The sequence below is a fragment of the Pan troglodytes genome, chromosome 4, assembly GCF_028858775.2.
Source record: "Pan troglodytes isolate AG18354 chromosome 4, NHGRI_mPanTro3-v2.0_pri, whole genome shotgun sequence".
Taxonomy (NCBI): Eukaryota; Metazoa; Chordata; class Mammalia; order Primates; family Hominidae; genus Pan; species Pan troglodytes.
In genome coordinates this window covers 117,358,488-117,372,398 of record NC_072402.2, presented here as the reverse complement: position 1 = coordinate 117,372,398, position 13,911 = coordinate 117,358,488, and positions in this window count along the sequence as shown.

Genomic DNA, 13,911 nt, shown 5'->3' with positions numbered 1-13,911 from the left:
GGGAACTCGCCACCCTGAAGGGAAGGACACAAGCCTCTCTGGCTTTACCACCTGCTGACAGTAGAGTCCCAGGGCCTTAAGTGAACATAAGTGGTAGCCAGGGAGTGGTTACAGTATGCCTTCAGTGAGACCCAGTGCTGTGCTGCCTTCAGGTCTGACCCAGTACAATCATAGTGGTGGTGGCCTCATGGGAGTTTGTGTCACTTCATCCCCAGCTCTAGGTGGCTCAGAATAGACAGACTGTGTTTGTTTGGGAGAAAGTAAGGGAAGAGAACAAAAGTATCTGCCTGATAATACAGAGAATTTTTCCAGATCTTGTCCAAGACCATCAAGGTGGTACCTCTAGGAGTCTGCAAGGACCACAGCGTTACTGGGCTGGGGTGCCCCCTAAAGCAGATACAGCTTAGATCACAACACCAAAGTCCTTTCAAAAAAAGTATTCTCAAGAAGGACAAGTACTAAGTCCAGACTGAGAAGACAACAGTAAATACCTATCTCTTCAATGCCCACACAGACGAACATCTACAAGTATCAAGACCATCCGAGAAAACATAACCTCATCAAATGAACTAAATAAGGCACCAGGAATCAATCCTGGAGAAACAGAAATATGTGATCTTTCAGAAAAGGAATTCAAAGTAACTGTTTTGAGGAAATTCAAATAAATTCAAGACAGCATGCAGAAGGAACTCAGAATTCTATACGTCAAATTTAACAAAGAGATTGAAATAATTAAAAATAATTAAGCAGAAATTGAAGACAAGAAAAACACAACTGGCATACTGAAGAATACACCAGAGTCCTTTAATAGAAGAATTGATCAAGAAGAAGAAAGAATTCATTGAGCTTAAAGACAGGCTATTTGAAAATATACAGTCAGAGGAGACAAAAGAAAAAAGATTTTAAAGAAACAATGAAGCACACTTGCAGGATCTAGAAAATAGTCTCAAAAGGGCAAAACTAAAAGTTGTTGGCCTTAAAGAGGAGGGAGAGAATGAGATAGGAGTTAAAAGTTTATTCAAATGAATAATAACAGAAAGCTTTCCAAACCTAGAGAAAGATATCAATATCCAAGTATAAGAAGGTTATAGAACACCAAGCAGATTTAACCCAAAGAAGACAAGCTCAAGGCATTTAATCATCAAACACCCAAAGGTCAAGAATAAAAAAAGGATCTTAAAAGCAGCAAGCAAAAAAGAAAAAAACAAATAACATACAATGGAGGTCCAATACATCTGGCACCAGACTTTTCAGTGGAAACCTTACAAACCAGGAGAGAGTGGCATGACATATTTAAAGTCCTGAAGGAAAAAAGTTTACCCTAGAATAATATATCCATGAAAATATCCTTCAAACATGAAGGAAAAATAAAGACTTTTTCAGACAAACAAAAGTTGAGGGATTTAATCAACACCACACCTGTTCTACAAGAAATGCTAAAGGGAGTGCTTCAGTCAGAAAGAAAGGATGTTAATGAGCAATAAGAAATCATCTGAAGGTAAAAAAAAAAAAAAAACTCACTGGTAATAGTAAGTACACAGAATATTAAAAAACTGTGGCTGCAGAGTATAAACTATCTTAAGTAGAAAGACTAAATGATGGACAAATCAAACATAATTACTACAACAACTTTTCAAGACATAGAAAGTACAATAAGATATAAATAGAAATAACAAAAAGTTAAAAATCAGGAGACAAAATTAAGGCATAACATCTTTATTAACTTTCCTTTGGCTTGCTTGTTTATGCAAACAGTTGTTATCAACTTAAAATAATGGGTTATAAGATACTATTTGCAAGCCACATAGTAACCTCAAACCAAAAAACATACAATGAATACAGAAAAAATGAAAAGCAAGAAACTAAATCATATCACCAAAGAAAAGTACCTTCACTAAAAGGAAAACAGAAAGAGAAGAAAGAAGGGAGAGAAGACCAGAAAACAAATAAAAAAATTGTAGGAGTAAGTCCTTACTTATCAATATTAGCAATGAATAGAAATGGACTAAATTAGTCTATCAAAAGACATGGAATGGCTGTGTGGATTTTAAAAAAAACAGGACCTAGTGATCTGCTGCATACAGGAAATACAATTCACCTATGGAGACACACATAGAAATAAAAGAAAGGGGAGAAATAAGATAATCCATGCCAATGGAAACTGAAAAGGAGCAGGAGTAGCTATACTTACATCAGACAAAATAGATTTTAAGACAAAAACTATGCAAGGAGATGAAAAAGGCCACCATACAATAATAAAGGGGTCAATTCAGCAAGATTTAACAATCTTAAATATATATGCACGCAACACTGGAGCACATAGATATATAAAGGAAATATTATTAGAGCTGAAGAGAGAGATAGACATCAATATAATAATAGCTGATGACTTCAACACCCCACATTCAGCATTGGAAAGATCTTGCAGACGAATAAACAAAGAAACATCAAACTTAGTCTGCACTACAGACCAAATTGACCTAATAGATATTTACAGATCATTTCATCCAGTAGCTACAGAACACAAATTTTTTTCCTCAGCACATGGATTATTCCCAAGGACAGATCATATGTTAAGTCACCAAGGACGTCTAAAAACATTCAAAAGGATGAAATCATATCAAGCATCTTCTCTGATCACAATGAAATAAAACCAGAAATCAATAACAAGAGGAATTTTGGAAGCTATACAAATACGTGGAAATTAAATATATGCTCCTGAATGACCAGTGGGTCAATGAAGACATTAAGAAGGAAATTGAAAAAATTTTTGAAGCAAATGATAATGGAAACACAACATACCAAAACCTATGAGGCACAGCAAAAGCAGCTCTAAGAGAGAAGTTTATACCTACAAGTGCCTACAACATCAAAAAGGAAGAAAAACTTCAAACAAGCTAACAATGCACCTTAAAGAACTAGAAAAGCAAGAGCATGCCAAATGCAAAATTAACCAAATAAACAATAAAAATCAGAGCAGAAATAAGTGAAAGTGAATGAAAACAATACAAAATATCAATGAAACAAAAAGTTGGGTTTTTGAAAAGTTAAACAAAATTGACAAACCTTTGGCCAGAGTAAGAAAATAAGAGAAAAGATCCAAATAAATCAGAGATGAAAAAGGAGACATTACAACTTATACTGCAGAAAGTCAGACGATCATTAGTGGCTAGTATGAACAGCTATATGCCAATAAATTGGAAAACCTAGAAGAAATAGACAAATTCCGAGATACATACAACCTACAAGACTGAACCATGAAGAAATCCAAAACCTGAACAGACCAATAACAAGAAACAAGATGAAACCATAACAAAATTTCTCCCAGTAAAGAAAAGGCCAGGACTCAATGACTTTACTGCGGAATTCTACCAAACATTTAAAGAAAAACTAATATCAATCCTACTTAAACTATTCCAAAAAATAGAGAAGGGACTACCTACAAACTCATTCTATGAGGCCAGTGTTACCCCGTTACCAAAACTGACAAAGACACATCAAAAAAGAAAACTGCAGGCCAATATCTCTGATGAATATTGATGCAAAAATCCTCAACAAAATACTAGCAAACCAAATTCGATATGTTAAAAAGATCATTCACCATGACCAAGTGGGATTTATCCCAGGGATGCAAGCATGGTTCAACATATGCAAATAAATCAATGTGATACATCATAGCAACAGAATGAAGGACAAAAACTATATGATCCTTTTAATTGACATCGGAAAAGCATTTGATAAAATTCAACATCCCTTCATGATAAAACCCCTAGAAAAACTAGGTATAGAAGGAACATACCTCAATATAATAAAAGCCATATGCAACAGACCCACAGGTAATATCATACTGAATGGGGAAAAACTGAAAGCCTTTCCTCTAAGATTTGGAATATGAGGATGCCCACTTTCAACCTTGTTATTCAACATAGTACAGGAAGTACTAGCTAGAGCAATGAGACAAGACAAAAAATAATGGGCATCCAAATCAGAGAGAAAGAAGTCAAATTATCCTTATTTGCAGATGATATGCTCTTATATTTGGAAAAACCTAAAAACTCTACCGAAAAACTATTACAACTGATAAACAAATTCAGTAAAGTTGCAGGATACAAAATCAACATACAAAAATCAGCAGCATTTTTATATACCAATAGTGAACAATCTGAAAAAAAATTTAAGTAATCTCATTTACAACAGCCACAAATGAAATTAAATACCTAGGAATTAACCAAAGAAGTGAAATAGCTCTATAATGAAAACTATAAAACATTGATTAAAGAATTTGAAGAGGATACAAAAAAATGGAAAGTTATTCCATGTTAACGGATTGTAAAATCAGTATTATTAAAATGTCAATACTACCCAAAGCAATCTATTGATTCAGTGCTATTCCTATATAAATACTAATGACATTCTTCACAGAAATAGAAAAAACAATCTTAAAATTTATATGAAACCATAAAAGACACAGAATAGCCAAAGCTTCCCTGAGCAAAAAGAACAAAACTAGAGGAATCACATTACCTGATTTCAAATTATACTATTGAGATACAGTAACAAAAACAGCATGGTACTAGCATAAAACAGACACATTGACCAATGGAACAGAATAAAGAACCCAGAAACAAATCTACACAACCACAGTGAACTCATTTTTGACAACAGTGCTAAAAACATACACTGGGGAAAAGACAATCTCCTCAGTAAGTAGTGCTGGGGAAACTGGATATCCAAATTCAGAAGAATGAAACTAGACTCCTATCTCTCACCATATACAAAAATCAAATTGAAATTGATTAAAGAGTTAAATCTAAGACCTCAAACTATAAGACTACTAGAAGAAAACATAGGGGAAACTCTCGAGGCCATTGGTCTGGACAAAAATTTCTTGAGGCAAACACAGTCAATCAAAGCAAAAATGGACAAATGGGATTACATCAAGTTAAAAAGCTTCTGTACAGCAAAGGAAACAGTCAACAAAGTAAAGAGACAACCACAGAATGTGAGAAAATATTTGCAAACTACCGATCTGACAAGGGATTAATAACCAGAATATATAGGGAGCTCAAAAACTCTAAGGGAAAAATCTAATAATCTGATTTTACAGTGGGCCAAATATTTGAATAGACATTTATGAAAAGAAAACATACAAATGACAAACAGGCATAGGAAAAGGTGGTCAACATCACATCGTTGATCATCAGAGAAATACAAATCAGAACTATAATGAGATATTATCTCTCCCTAGTTAAAATGGTTTAAATCCGAAAGACAGGCAATAAAAAATGCTAGTAAGGATGTAAAGCAAAGGGGACCTTTGTACACTGTTGGTAGGAAGGTAAATTAGTACAACCACTATGGAGAACGGTTTGATCATTCCTCAAAAAATTAAAAATAGAGCTACCATATGATCCAGCAGTCCCATTACCGAGTATATACCCAAAAGAAAGGAAATCAGTATATTGAAGAGATAGCTGCACTCCTATGTTTGTTGCAGCACTGCTCACAATAGCCATAATTTGGAGGCAACCTAAGTGTCCATCAACAGATGAATAGATAAAGAAAATGTGGCACATATACACAATGGAGTACTATTCAGCCATAAAAAAAAAGAATGATCCTGTTATTTGCAACAACATGATGGAACTGGAGGTCATTATGCTAATTGGAATAAGCCAGGCAGGGAAAGACAAATATCGCATATTCTCACTTATTTGGGGGATTTTAAAATCAAAACAATTGAACTCACACAGATAGAGAGTAGGAGGATAATTACCAGAGGCTGGGAGGGGTCGTGGGAGGTTGAGGGGATGGTGGAGATAGTTAATGTGTACAAAAAAAAAAATAGCTAGGAAGAACAAATAAGACCTAGTACTTGATAGCACAACAGGTTGACTATAGTCAATAATAATTTATTTGCACATTTTTAAATAACTAATAGAATGTAATTGGATTGTTTGTAACACAGGGATAATGCTTGAGGGGATGGATATTTCATTTTCCATGATGTGATTATTCCACATTGTATGCCTATAGCAAAACATCTCATGTACCCCATAAATATATATACCTACTATATACTCACAAAAATTTTTAAAAAAATTTTTTAAAAGGTTGAGGTTCGTCACTATGGGATTCAGGTAAAGAATTATCTTGCTTCTCCTACAAAATACATTTTTCTTAACACCTCTGCAAGTCTCTATGGAAGGCACAGTAGATAAAATTTCTTGCTATTCACAGGAGAGCAAATAAGTTAACACTGGAGAAAGCAATTTATAAACTATACCTGCTGCAAAAATGTGCAAGAGTTACCCTCAGGAATTGCAAATCTAAATACCTTTAAACTAGAATGAACTTTGAAATTCTCTAACCACCATTTATTCTTCAATTTCTATAGCAACCTCCATCAAGAGGTTGCCCAGTCCATATTTCAATATTCCCACTGATAGGAAGCTTGCTTCCCCTAAAAGTAGTTTTAACATCTATCTATAGAAAGGTCTGTACAATTTTAATTTAAGAAAAAAGAAGATCTTCTGTAAGTATGAAACTTTCCCTCATTCATCACCATTACACTCTTTAGAGACTATGTCAATCAAGAATAAGCTTGCTTATTCTATTGTTAACAAATAACCCATAAAAATCTCAGTGGCTTAAAACAACCAAGGTTTCCTGCTCCTAGTGCATGCTCTCTGTGGGTCAGCTGGGAGCTTGCTCCTCATTGTCCTCACCCTTGCACCCAGGCTTATAAAACCACCACTTTCTGGAAAATTTCCAGGCATTACAGAAGGAAAGAGAATTCTGGAAAGTCTCACTTGGGCATTAAATGTTCTGACCTAGAAGTCATACAGATCACTTCCACTCAAAATCATTGACCAGGAAATATAATCTTATCATGTGCCACTCCATATTCTAGAGTCCTGAGTCAAAAATACTTGTGACCAGGCACAGAAGCTCATGCCTAGAATCCCAGCACTTTGGAGGCAGAGGTGGGAAAGTCACTTGAAACCAGGAGTTCAAGATCAGCCTGGGCAACATAGCAAGCCCCTGTCTCTACAAAACATAAAATAAAAAATTAGCCAGATGTGGTGGTGCACACCTGTAGAATCCATTACTTGAAAGGAAGCAGGAGGATCACTTGAGCCCAGGAGTTCAAGGCTGCAGTGAGCTAAACTATGATTGCACCACTGCACGGAAGCCTGGGCAACAGAGCAAGACCCTGTCTCTATTTTTTTAAATGCTTGTGAACAGTACTGCTGAATAGCACAGACACCGGATAAAAAAATCCTAATTCCTTATCATTAAATACAAAATTTGACAAACCCATCAAGCTATATTTTCACAAAACTAGGGCTGGAACTCAGATCTCTGAGATCACAATTTGGAACTTTTTCCATCATGCTGTGTTAGGATGTTTACATGAGGACAATGTAGCTGGGATTATATGGCATTTACTTAGTTTTTTGTTTTGTTTTTCTTATTCATAAATAGGAGGAAGATTGGAAGTTCCTAAAGCACATGCCTTAAACTGAAAAGCGACTGCAAAATAATTTTACTCCCTTTTGAAATGTTTGACCTAGTAAAGATTGGATTTCTGAGAGGCTTTTATATTCTGAATATAGGGAATACAAAGGAAACAATCTTTCTAAGACTTCAAGAAACAACGGAAAAACTCTTGACTCTCACTTTGCTATTTCGATTATTTTTTTGACACATTGGGTCTTTGAGTAATTGTGGCAGCAGCAGCCACAGAGTTTTACCCAAGATAAAAGTGTATATAATAGCATGGCAGCCTCTGCAGAACCACACAATATGGTAAATGCCTTAGCTCAATCCTATTTGCTCATAGTTCTGTGCAAAATAACAAATGGTTCTGAAACAATTATTCCAAATATGTTTTGCTCTTATTACTTTAAAGACTTGGCTGCCAAATATTTGCTCCAAGATAAAAAAGGAACACATATATGGGACGAAGATTATGCATTAAGATATGCTGCTTATTTTGCTTCTGTAGATACAATGCACATCTTATGAATTAGAGGCAGTCTTCCACCGTTCCCCAAATGGTGGACAAATGAGCATATCATTCCATCACTTTAATCCATCCTGGCTGGAGACACTTTTTTAAAGAATATTACTTTCCTGCTCAAATCTTAAATGCCTTCCTAATATGAGGAGAATAAAGTCTAAAATATTCAACCAAACATTCAAAGCCCTGCAGGGGTGGAATCCTTACTGAATTTTCTAGCCTACAGCACAACACTCCCCTTTAGCTTCTATTCAAGCAAGCCAAGTTTCCCTCTTGAAATAGAGTGCAGGTCCTTGCTCAAGTTGTTTCTTTCAATAGCACAAATGTTCAAAGTACAATTTGTTTTAAAGTTCCACTTTCTATAAGAAGCCTTTTCAGATATCCCATTGGGAATGGACTACACATTTTTGGTTTTTTGGTTTGTTTTGGTTTTTGTTTTGTTTTGATTTGTTATGTTTTGTTTGAGACAGAGTCTTACTCTGTTGCCCAGGCTAGAGTGCAGTGGCGCAATCTCAGCTCACTGCAACCTCCACCTTCCGGATTCAAGCAATTCTCCTGCCTCAGCCTCCCAAGTAGCTGGGATTACAGGCACCAGCCACCACACCCAGCTAAGTTTTGTATTTTTAGTAGAGACAAGGTTTCACCATGTTGGCCAGGCTGGTCTTGAACTCCTGACCACAGGCCTGCCTTGGCCTCCCGAAGTGCTGTGATTACAGGCATGAGCCCCCACGCCCAGCCTGGACTACACATATTTATAACATGTTAGTTGTTCTTCTATGATAGCCCTTTTCATATTCTGCCTTCAGGTCAGTCTATTAATGAACGTTTCTGATTTCCCCACAACACAGGATATAAATCCTTGGAAAGTAGAGGCTATAATTTCTCATCTCTGGATTCTCCACAGCTCCTTGAACTTAGTTTAAGATCCCCTACTCGCCACCTCCCCCTCAAAATAAAAACGAAAGCCTAAATAAATTGCTAAAGTACTGGATCTTGTTTCTCCCTGGCCCAAACAATGTCCCAACTGGTTTCTCTTTTACTTTTCTTCACACAAGCACAGAAGTGTAATCTCTGCATTTATCTGTAAAAGGAGGGATTTGTCAGGCCTGTCACCATACCCACGTATCTGAAGCAAAGTGAGAATGCTGCTTGTCTTGCGTAATAAACCCAACTCCCTTTATCTTTACCAAAAACTATTTTTTCCACTGCCTAAAATTTAACCATGGAGAGTCAGCACTTTGAATATTTAACTTTCAAATTTTCTTATTAAAATACAAGTACTTTTGTGAGAAGTGATACCTTAATTTAAACCATTATCAACCAATGTTTTAGCAATGATTAGAGGAAAACAAGTCAGGAATTAAGCCATTTCTTAATGGAATAAAGGACATGGAAACAGGGAAGAGAGGGAATAGTATCTGGTTAGCAGGTAGATGACGGTGGTGGTGAGAAAACAACAAAAATATTCAACTTCTGCATAAATTTGCAACAGACTAGATCTTCCTGAGATAGTGTGCCTGTATGAAGCAATGTATTAAGAACATAAGGAACATATTTTATATATATACCCATAGCCAAATTAATAATGTTAGCAGACATTATTACTGTTCAGTAGAACAGAGATTCACAGAAGTTCAAATAACTACACAGCAATCAAAATTTAATTATAGAAGAGCCCAGAGATTTGGATAAAATGCACAATTCTAAAGGAAACCTTCCCATCAGACACTTTGTTGCTGTGTATAAATGAGAAGCAAGAGAAGCAACCCTTACAAAGCAGGCTCAGATGATTGCTGGTGCCTAGGAAAACTCCTGGCCCAAAAGGATAACTCTGAACTGAGCCACATCTTCCACTGAACCTGTTTTGTAGAGTTTGAAAATCTCCATGGACCTGATACCCTTGACATCAATCCATGAAAGTAAATGGGATTAACAGGCTTTGGCCAAGGTTTCAGTGTCCCTTCCAAGAGATGGGCAGTGTATCCACAGTGAGAGGGGGGAATATGAATTGCTGGCAAATCCCATGCTTACAATGCCTCTTGGTCTATAAATCATGCCTTCCTGCTGTTTATAGTTCTATAAATGATTAGAGAGAAACTTTTTCCTAGATGCAATAACTGAGGTCACTGAAGATTACATGCTGCATGAGCTCACAATATCTGCCCTGAGAAAAACAATAAAGTGGTCAACCTCCTACTCCTTTTGCTGGAATACTTACTGTTTGTCACTAAAGGAGTTTAGCTGTAACCTATGAGCAAAAACCTTCTGTCATTCACATTCAGTTCTTTAGTGGGTAGAAAGGGGTTGGAGAAGCTTAAGAGTATCTGAACAGTTGAAGATTCCAACCTGACAGAGAGCTGGAAGCAGTGCATCTACCATGTGGGTAATTTTTAAGACTGCTTGGATATGTGGAACCTTTTTATTGGTTCTCTGTCTTTCAGGTGTCCCAAAATTTCTATCTCATTGCAATTTTGGAAATGACTCAAGTTCTGTCTTCCTCCAGAGAAAGGAAGCAGCCACAAGTTTTATAAACCTAAAATTGGAGTAGCCAAGTTAGACTGTCATACCATTGAAGCCTGAAAATATTTAATACCTGATAACATCATTGTCAAATAACATTTCTAAGAACCCAATTGCATGACATATTGAAGTTCTAAGTTGAAGATCACAAATTAGATTGTTGTAGTCTCTGGGCCTCCTAGTTCCCACAGTCTAAAGCAGGTGTGTGCAGTGTATAGAAAAGTCAAAATAAAAAATGGCAGACCAGAATTATAATGGACAAAGCAACTGCTCTATCACTGTGGATTCTTTCCATCTCCTACCATCCATCATTCTTCCCCCAAAACTATATCCCAACCCTGGTGACCAGTCCCACCTCCTTGATGTGGAGGCAAAGCCTGGAAAGATAATCCAGCAGTTGCTGAGATGCTCAGGATTGGGAAGGACTCTGGTGTTTGTGAAATCCAGTCCCCATGCTACCCTTGAATTTCCTCTACAATGGCTCCACCAAGTAGTCACCTGGCAAAGTTTCAGGGGCTGGTAACTCACCACTTTCTAAAGAAAACTATATCTCTGGGCAAGTATGATAGAAAACTTTTCTTTGTAAGGCCAAATCTACTTCCCAGAGTCTGTTGTTTCTAGTTGCTTCCTTTGGGGCCACAGAGAACAAGTCTGCATTCCTCTTCCATAAGACAGCCCTCCTAAAATCTCAAGACTATTATCTCAGCCCTTTAAGTCTTTTCATAAGCTACACAGTCCTATCCTCCAAGCATTCAGATTTTATTAGCCTGTTGCCATCCAAGTTTCCCCTAATGTGTCCTAGTTGCTTTATATTTGTCTTAATGTACATTTCCCACAACTGCACACGATATTCCAACTAAGCCCTGACCAAAACAAAATAAGAGTTGTGTTCTTACTTTCTCCATCGTAAATACTTCATCTAAGACTAGTTCTTTGGTATACACATCACATTAACTCTTGCTGACCTGATCCAGGCATTTTGAAGTAGCCAAGTCAAAATTCAAAACCATTATTTATTCCCAAGTAATCTAGCCAAATGATAACTAGGACTCTTCTATCCCCAACCTGAAGACCATCCATAAGCCTTAGCCCAGAAACATAAAGGCACAATAAATGGGTGAAAGGTTTTGTTGTGTACTTTCCTTTTATTTTTTATAGGTAGAAAAGTCTTTTAAAAATCAGCAAAATAAAACATTCATTTATTCAACATTTATTGAGGACCCACTATGTACAGCTCTCAAAATTACTGGGGCCACAAAGATAAATATTTGCAATCAGTGCTGTAGAAACTCTTACCACCTGGTTTCATGGTTATTTCTTTACCCTACTCTTGAGTAGGTGATAGAGTATACTCTTGTGTTTAATGTAATTGTTCCATGCACTGAACAGATTCTAATGTTTTATGCCAGCCTAATCTTAATGCAACATTGACAACAATAATAATACCTAATATTTGTTAAATGTTTATTACATATTTGCTTTGATTTCTAGATTTGATTTGCTCAAGATTCTTCCAAATCTCCTCAGGTCAAAAATAATTGTCTCAAAATGTCATGCAACTTGGTGAGCTACCTACATAAACCTTTAACTCCCGTGAAGGCATGCCTAATAAGTTAAACCATTAATTGCCAAATGATATTCTGTTTGGTTGATAGCAAAATGTAGGAGAAAGAGCACAAGTCTGGCATTAGAACCACCTGGGTTTGAATTTCAGCTGCACTAATAAACAAGCCATCAGCCCAGCACAAGTTTCCCTCCTCCCTGGAAATGGGGATAATACCCTTTACCTTGCCATGTTCCTGTATAAAGCGCTTGACACAATACTTGTAAATAGGCAGTAAATGGCATGCTTCCCTCACAGCACAGATTATTACAGCTTACATCTCATTTCCCTTAAAAAGATTACTCGCTCATAAAGAAGGGACTGAGACTTGCTTTTCTTCATATCCCTCATATTCCCGACACCTAGCATAAGTAGACACCCACATTCTTCTTGAATATAAATGTGAGCATCTGGCTTCAAGTTCAGTTGCATATCATCTAGAAATAATCACATTTCTGTTCTGGTCTCTCATTTTCACAAGGGATGTTTGAAGATTTTCAGGGATTATCTAAGATCAACTATTATTAAAAAAAAAAAAAAAATGCCCTCCTCAAGTCCCAGGCAGTCGTGTTGAAGCTCTAGTTCCAATCTATTTGACAAACAGGTTGGCATTGACATTTATTATATTTTTAATGTTGAGCCTACTTTAAGCTCAACTTCTCTCCTAAATTAATGGTGTTCCAAGACATGGCTAAAGCAAGAGGAACAAGAAGTGGTTGATGGGGAAAGCCAACACCTGATATGTCCCATTTCTGACCTGTACCTCAGCAAGCTAAAGGAAAATGTTGTTGGTCTCCAGTGTCTACCCTGAGCAATAAAATTAAGAGGTTCACTCCCACACTGCCTTAACCAGGCTGAGGTAATTGTTATTGTTATGGCTTTAGCAGGTTGAGTGGGAGAAGATGAGAATTCTGAAACAGACTTATTTACTGCAAAGCATCCCAAATATCTCATTAATCTGCTTTTCATTTGGCAAACTTTTATTTCATTAAAAGTGCCATGCTGTGTGGTTTAAAACAAAGCAAAAATGCCTCTGGGAAGACAAAGCAGCAAAGTGTAAAGAGCTTGGGATCTGAAATGATTTTGATATGAGTTTGATTTCCAGGTGCGCTACTTACTTGCTCTGTGACCACAGGCAGTTTTCCATAGTTAGTTAGAACCCCAATTTCCTCATCTATAAACATAGGACAACTGTTATGTTGTTTGTGAATACTGAGGCCAGCTCTAGGACCTTGGGCTCTCTTTTGTTTATCTGTTTATTTCTTCATTTGCAAAATGAAGATCATAATCGTACCAACTCCATAGAGTTTGTGATGAGGATTTAGACAGGTGAATATATGTAAACTGATTAGAACAGTGTCTAGCACAGAATATGGGCAGTGTGTTTGTCATCATCATCATCATCATCATCGCCATCACTACTAAGTGACACATGTAAAGTGTGCCTTGCACAATACCTGATACCTAGGAGGTGCTCTATAAATGTAAGAGAAAACATCTCCCCTCACAACTAGAAACTTTCCATTGGGGTCTGAAGAAACTCACTGGGTAGGAAGGCCTATTCCACAATTGTAGACTCTGCATTTTGGAGAAGGTGGGATCATGTAGATGAAGCCTATTTACAAAAGAAAAGACCAAGGGAGGTAGAGAAGGGAGTTAACCCTGAAAAGGTGTCATAGTTAATAAAAAAGAGAAATTCCAGGCCTCCTGCACCCAGATTACTGCATTGTTCTGCCTTCTAAAAGTGTTATTTGGTTGAGTG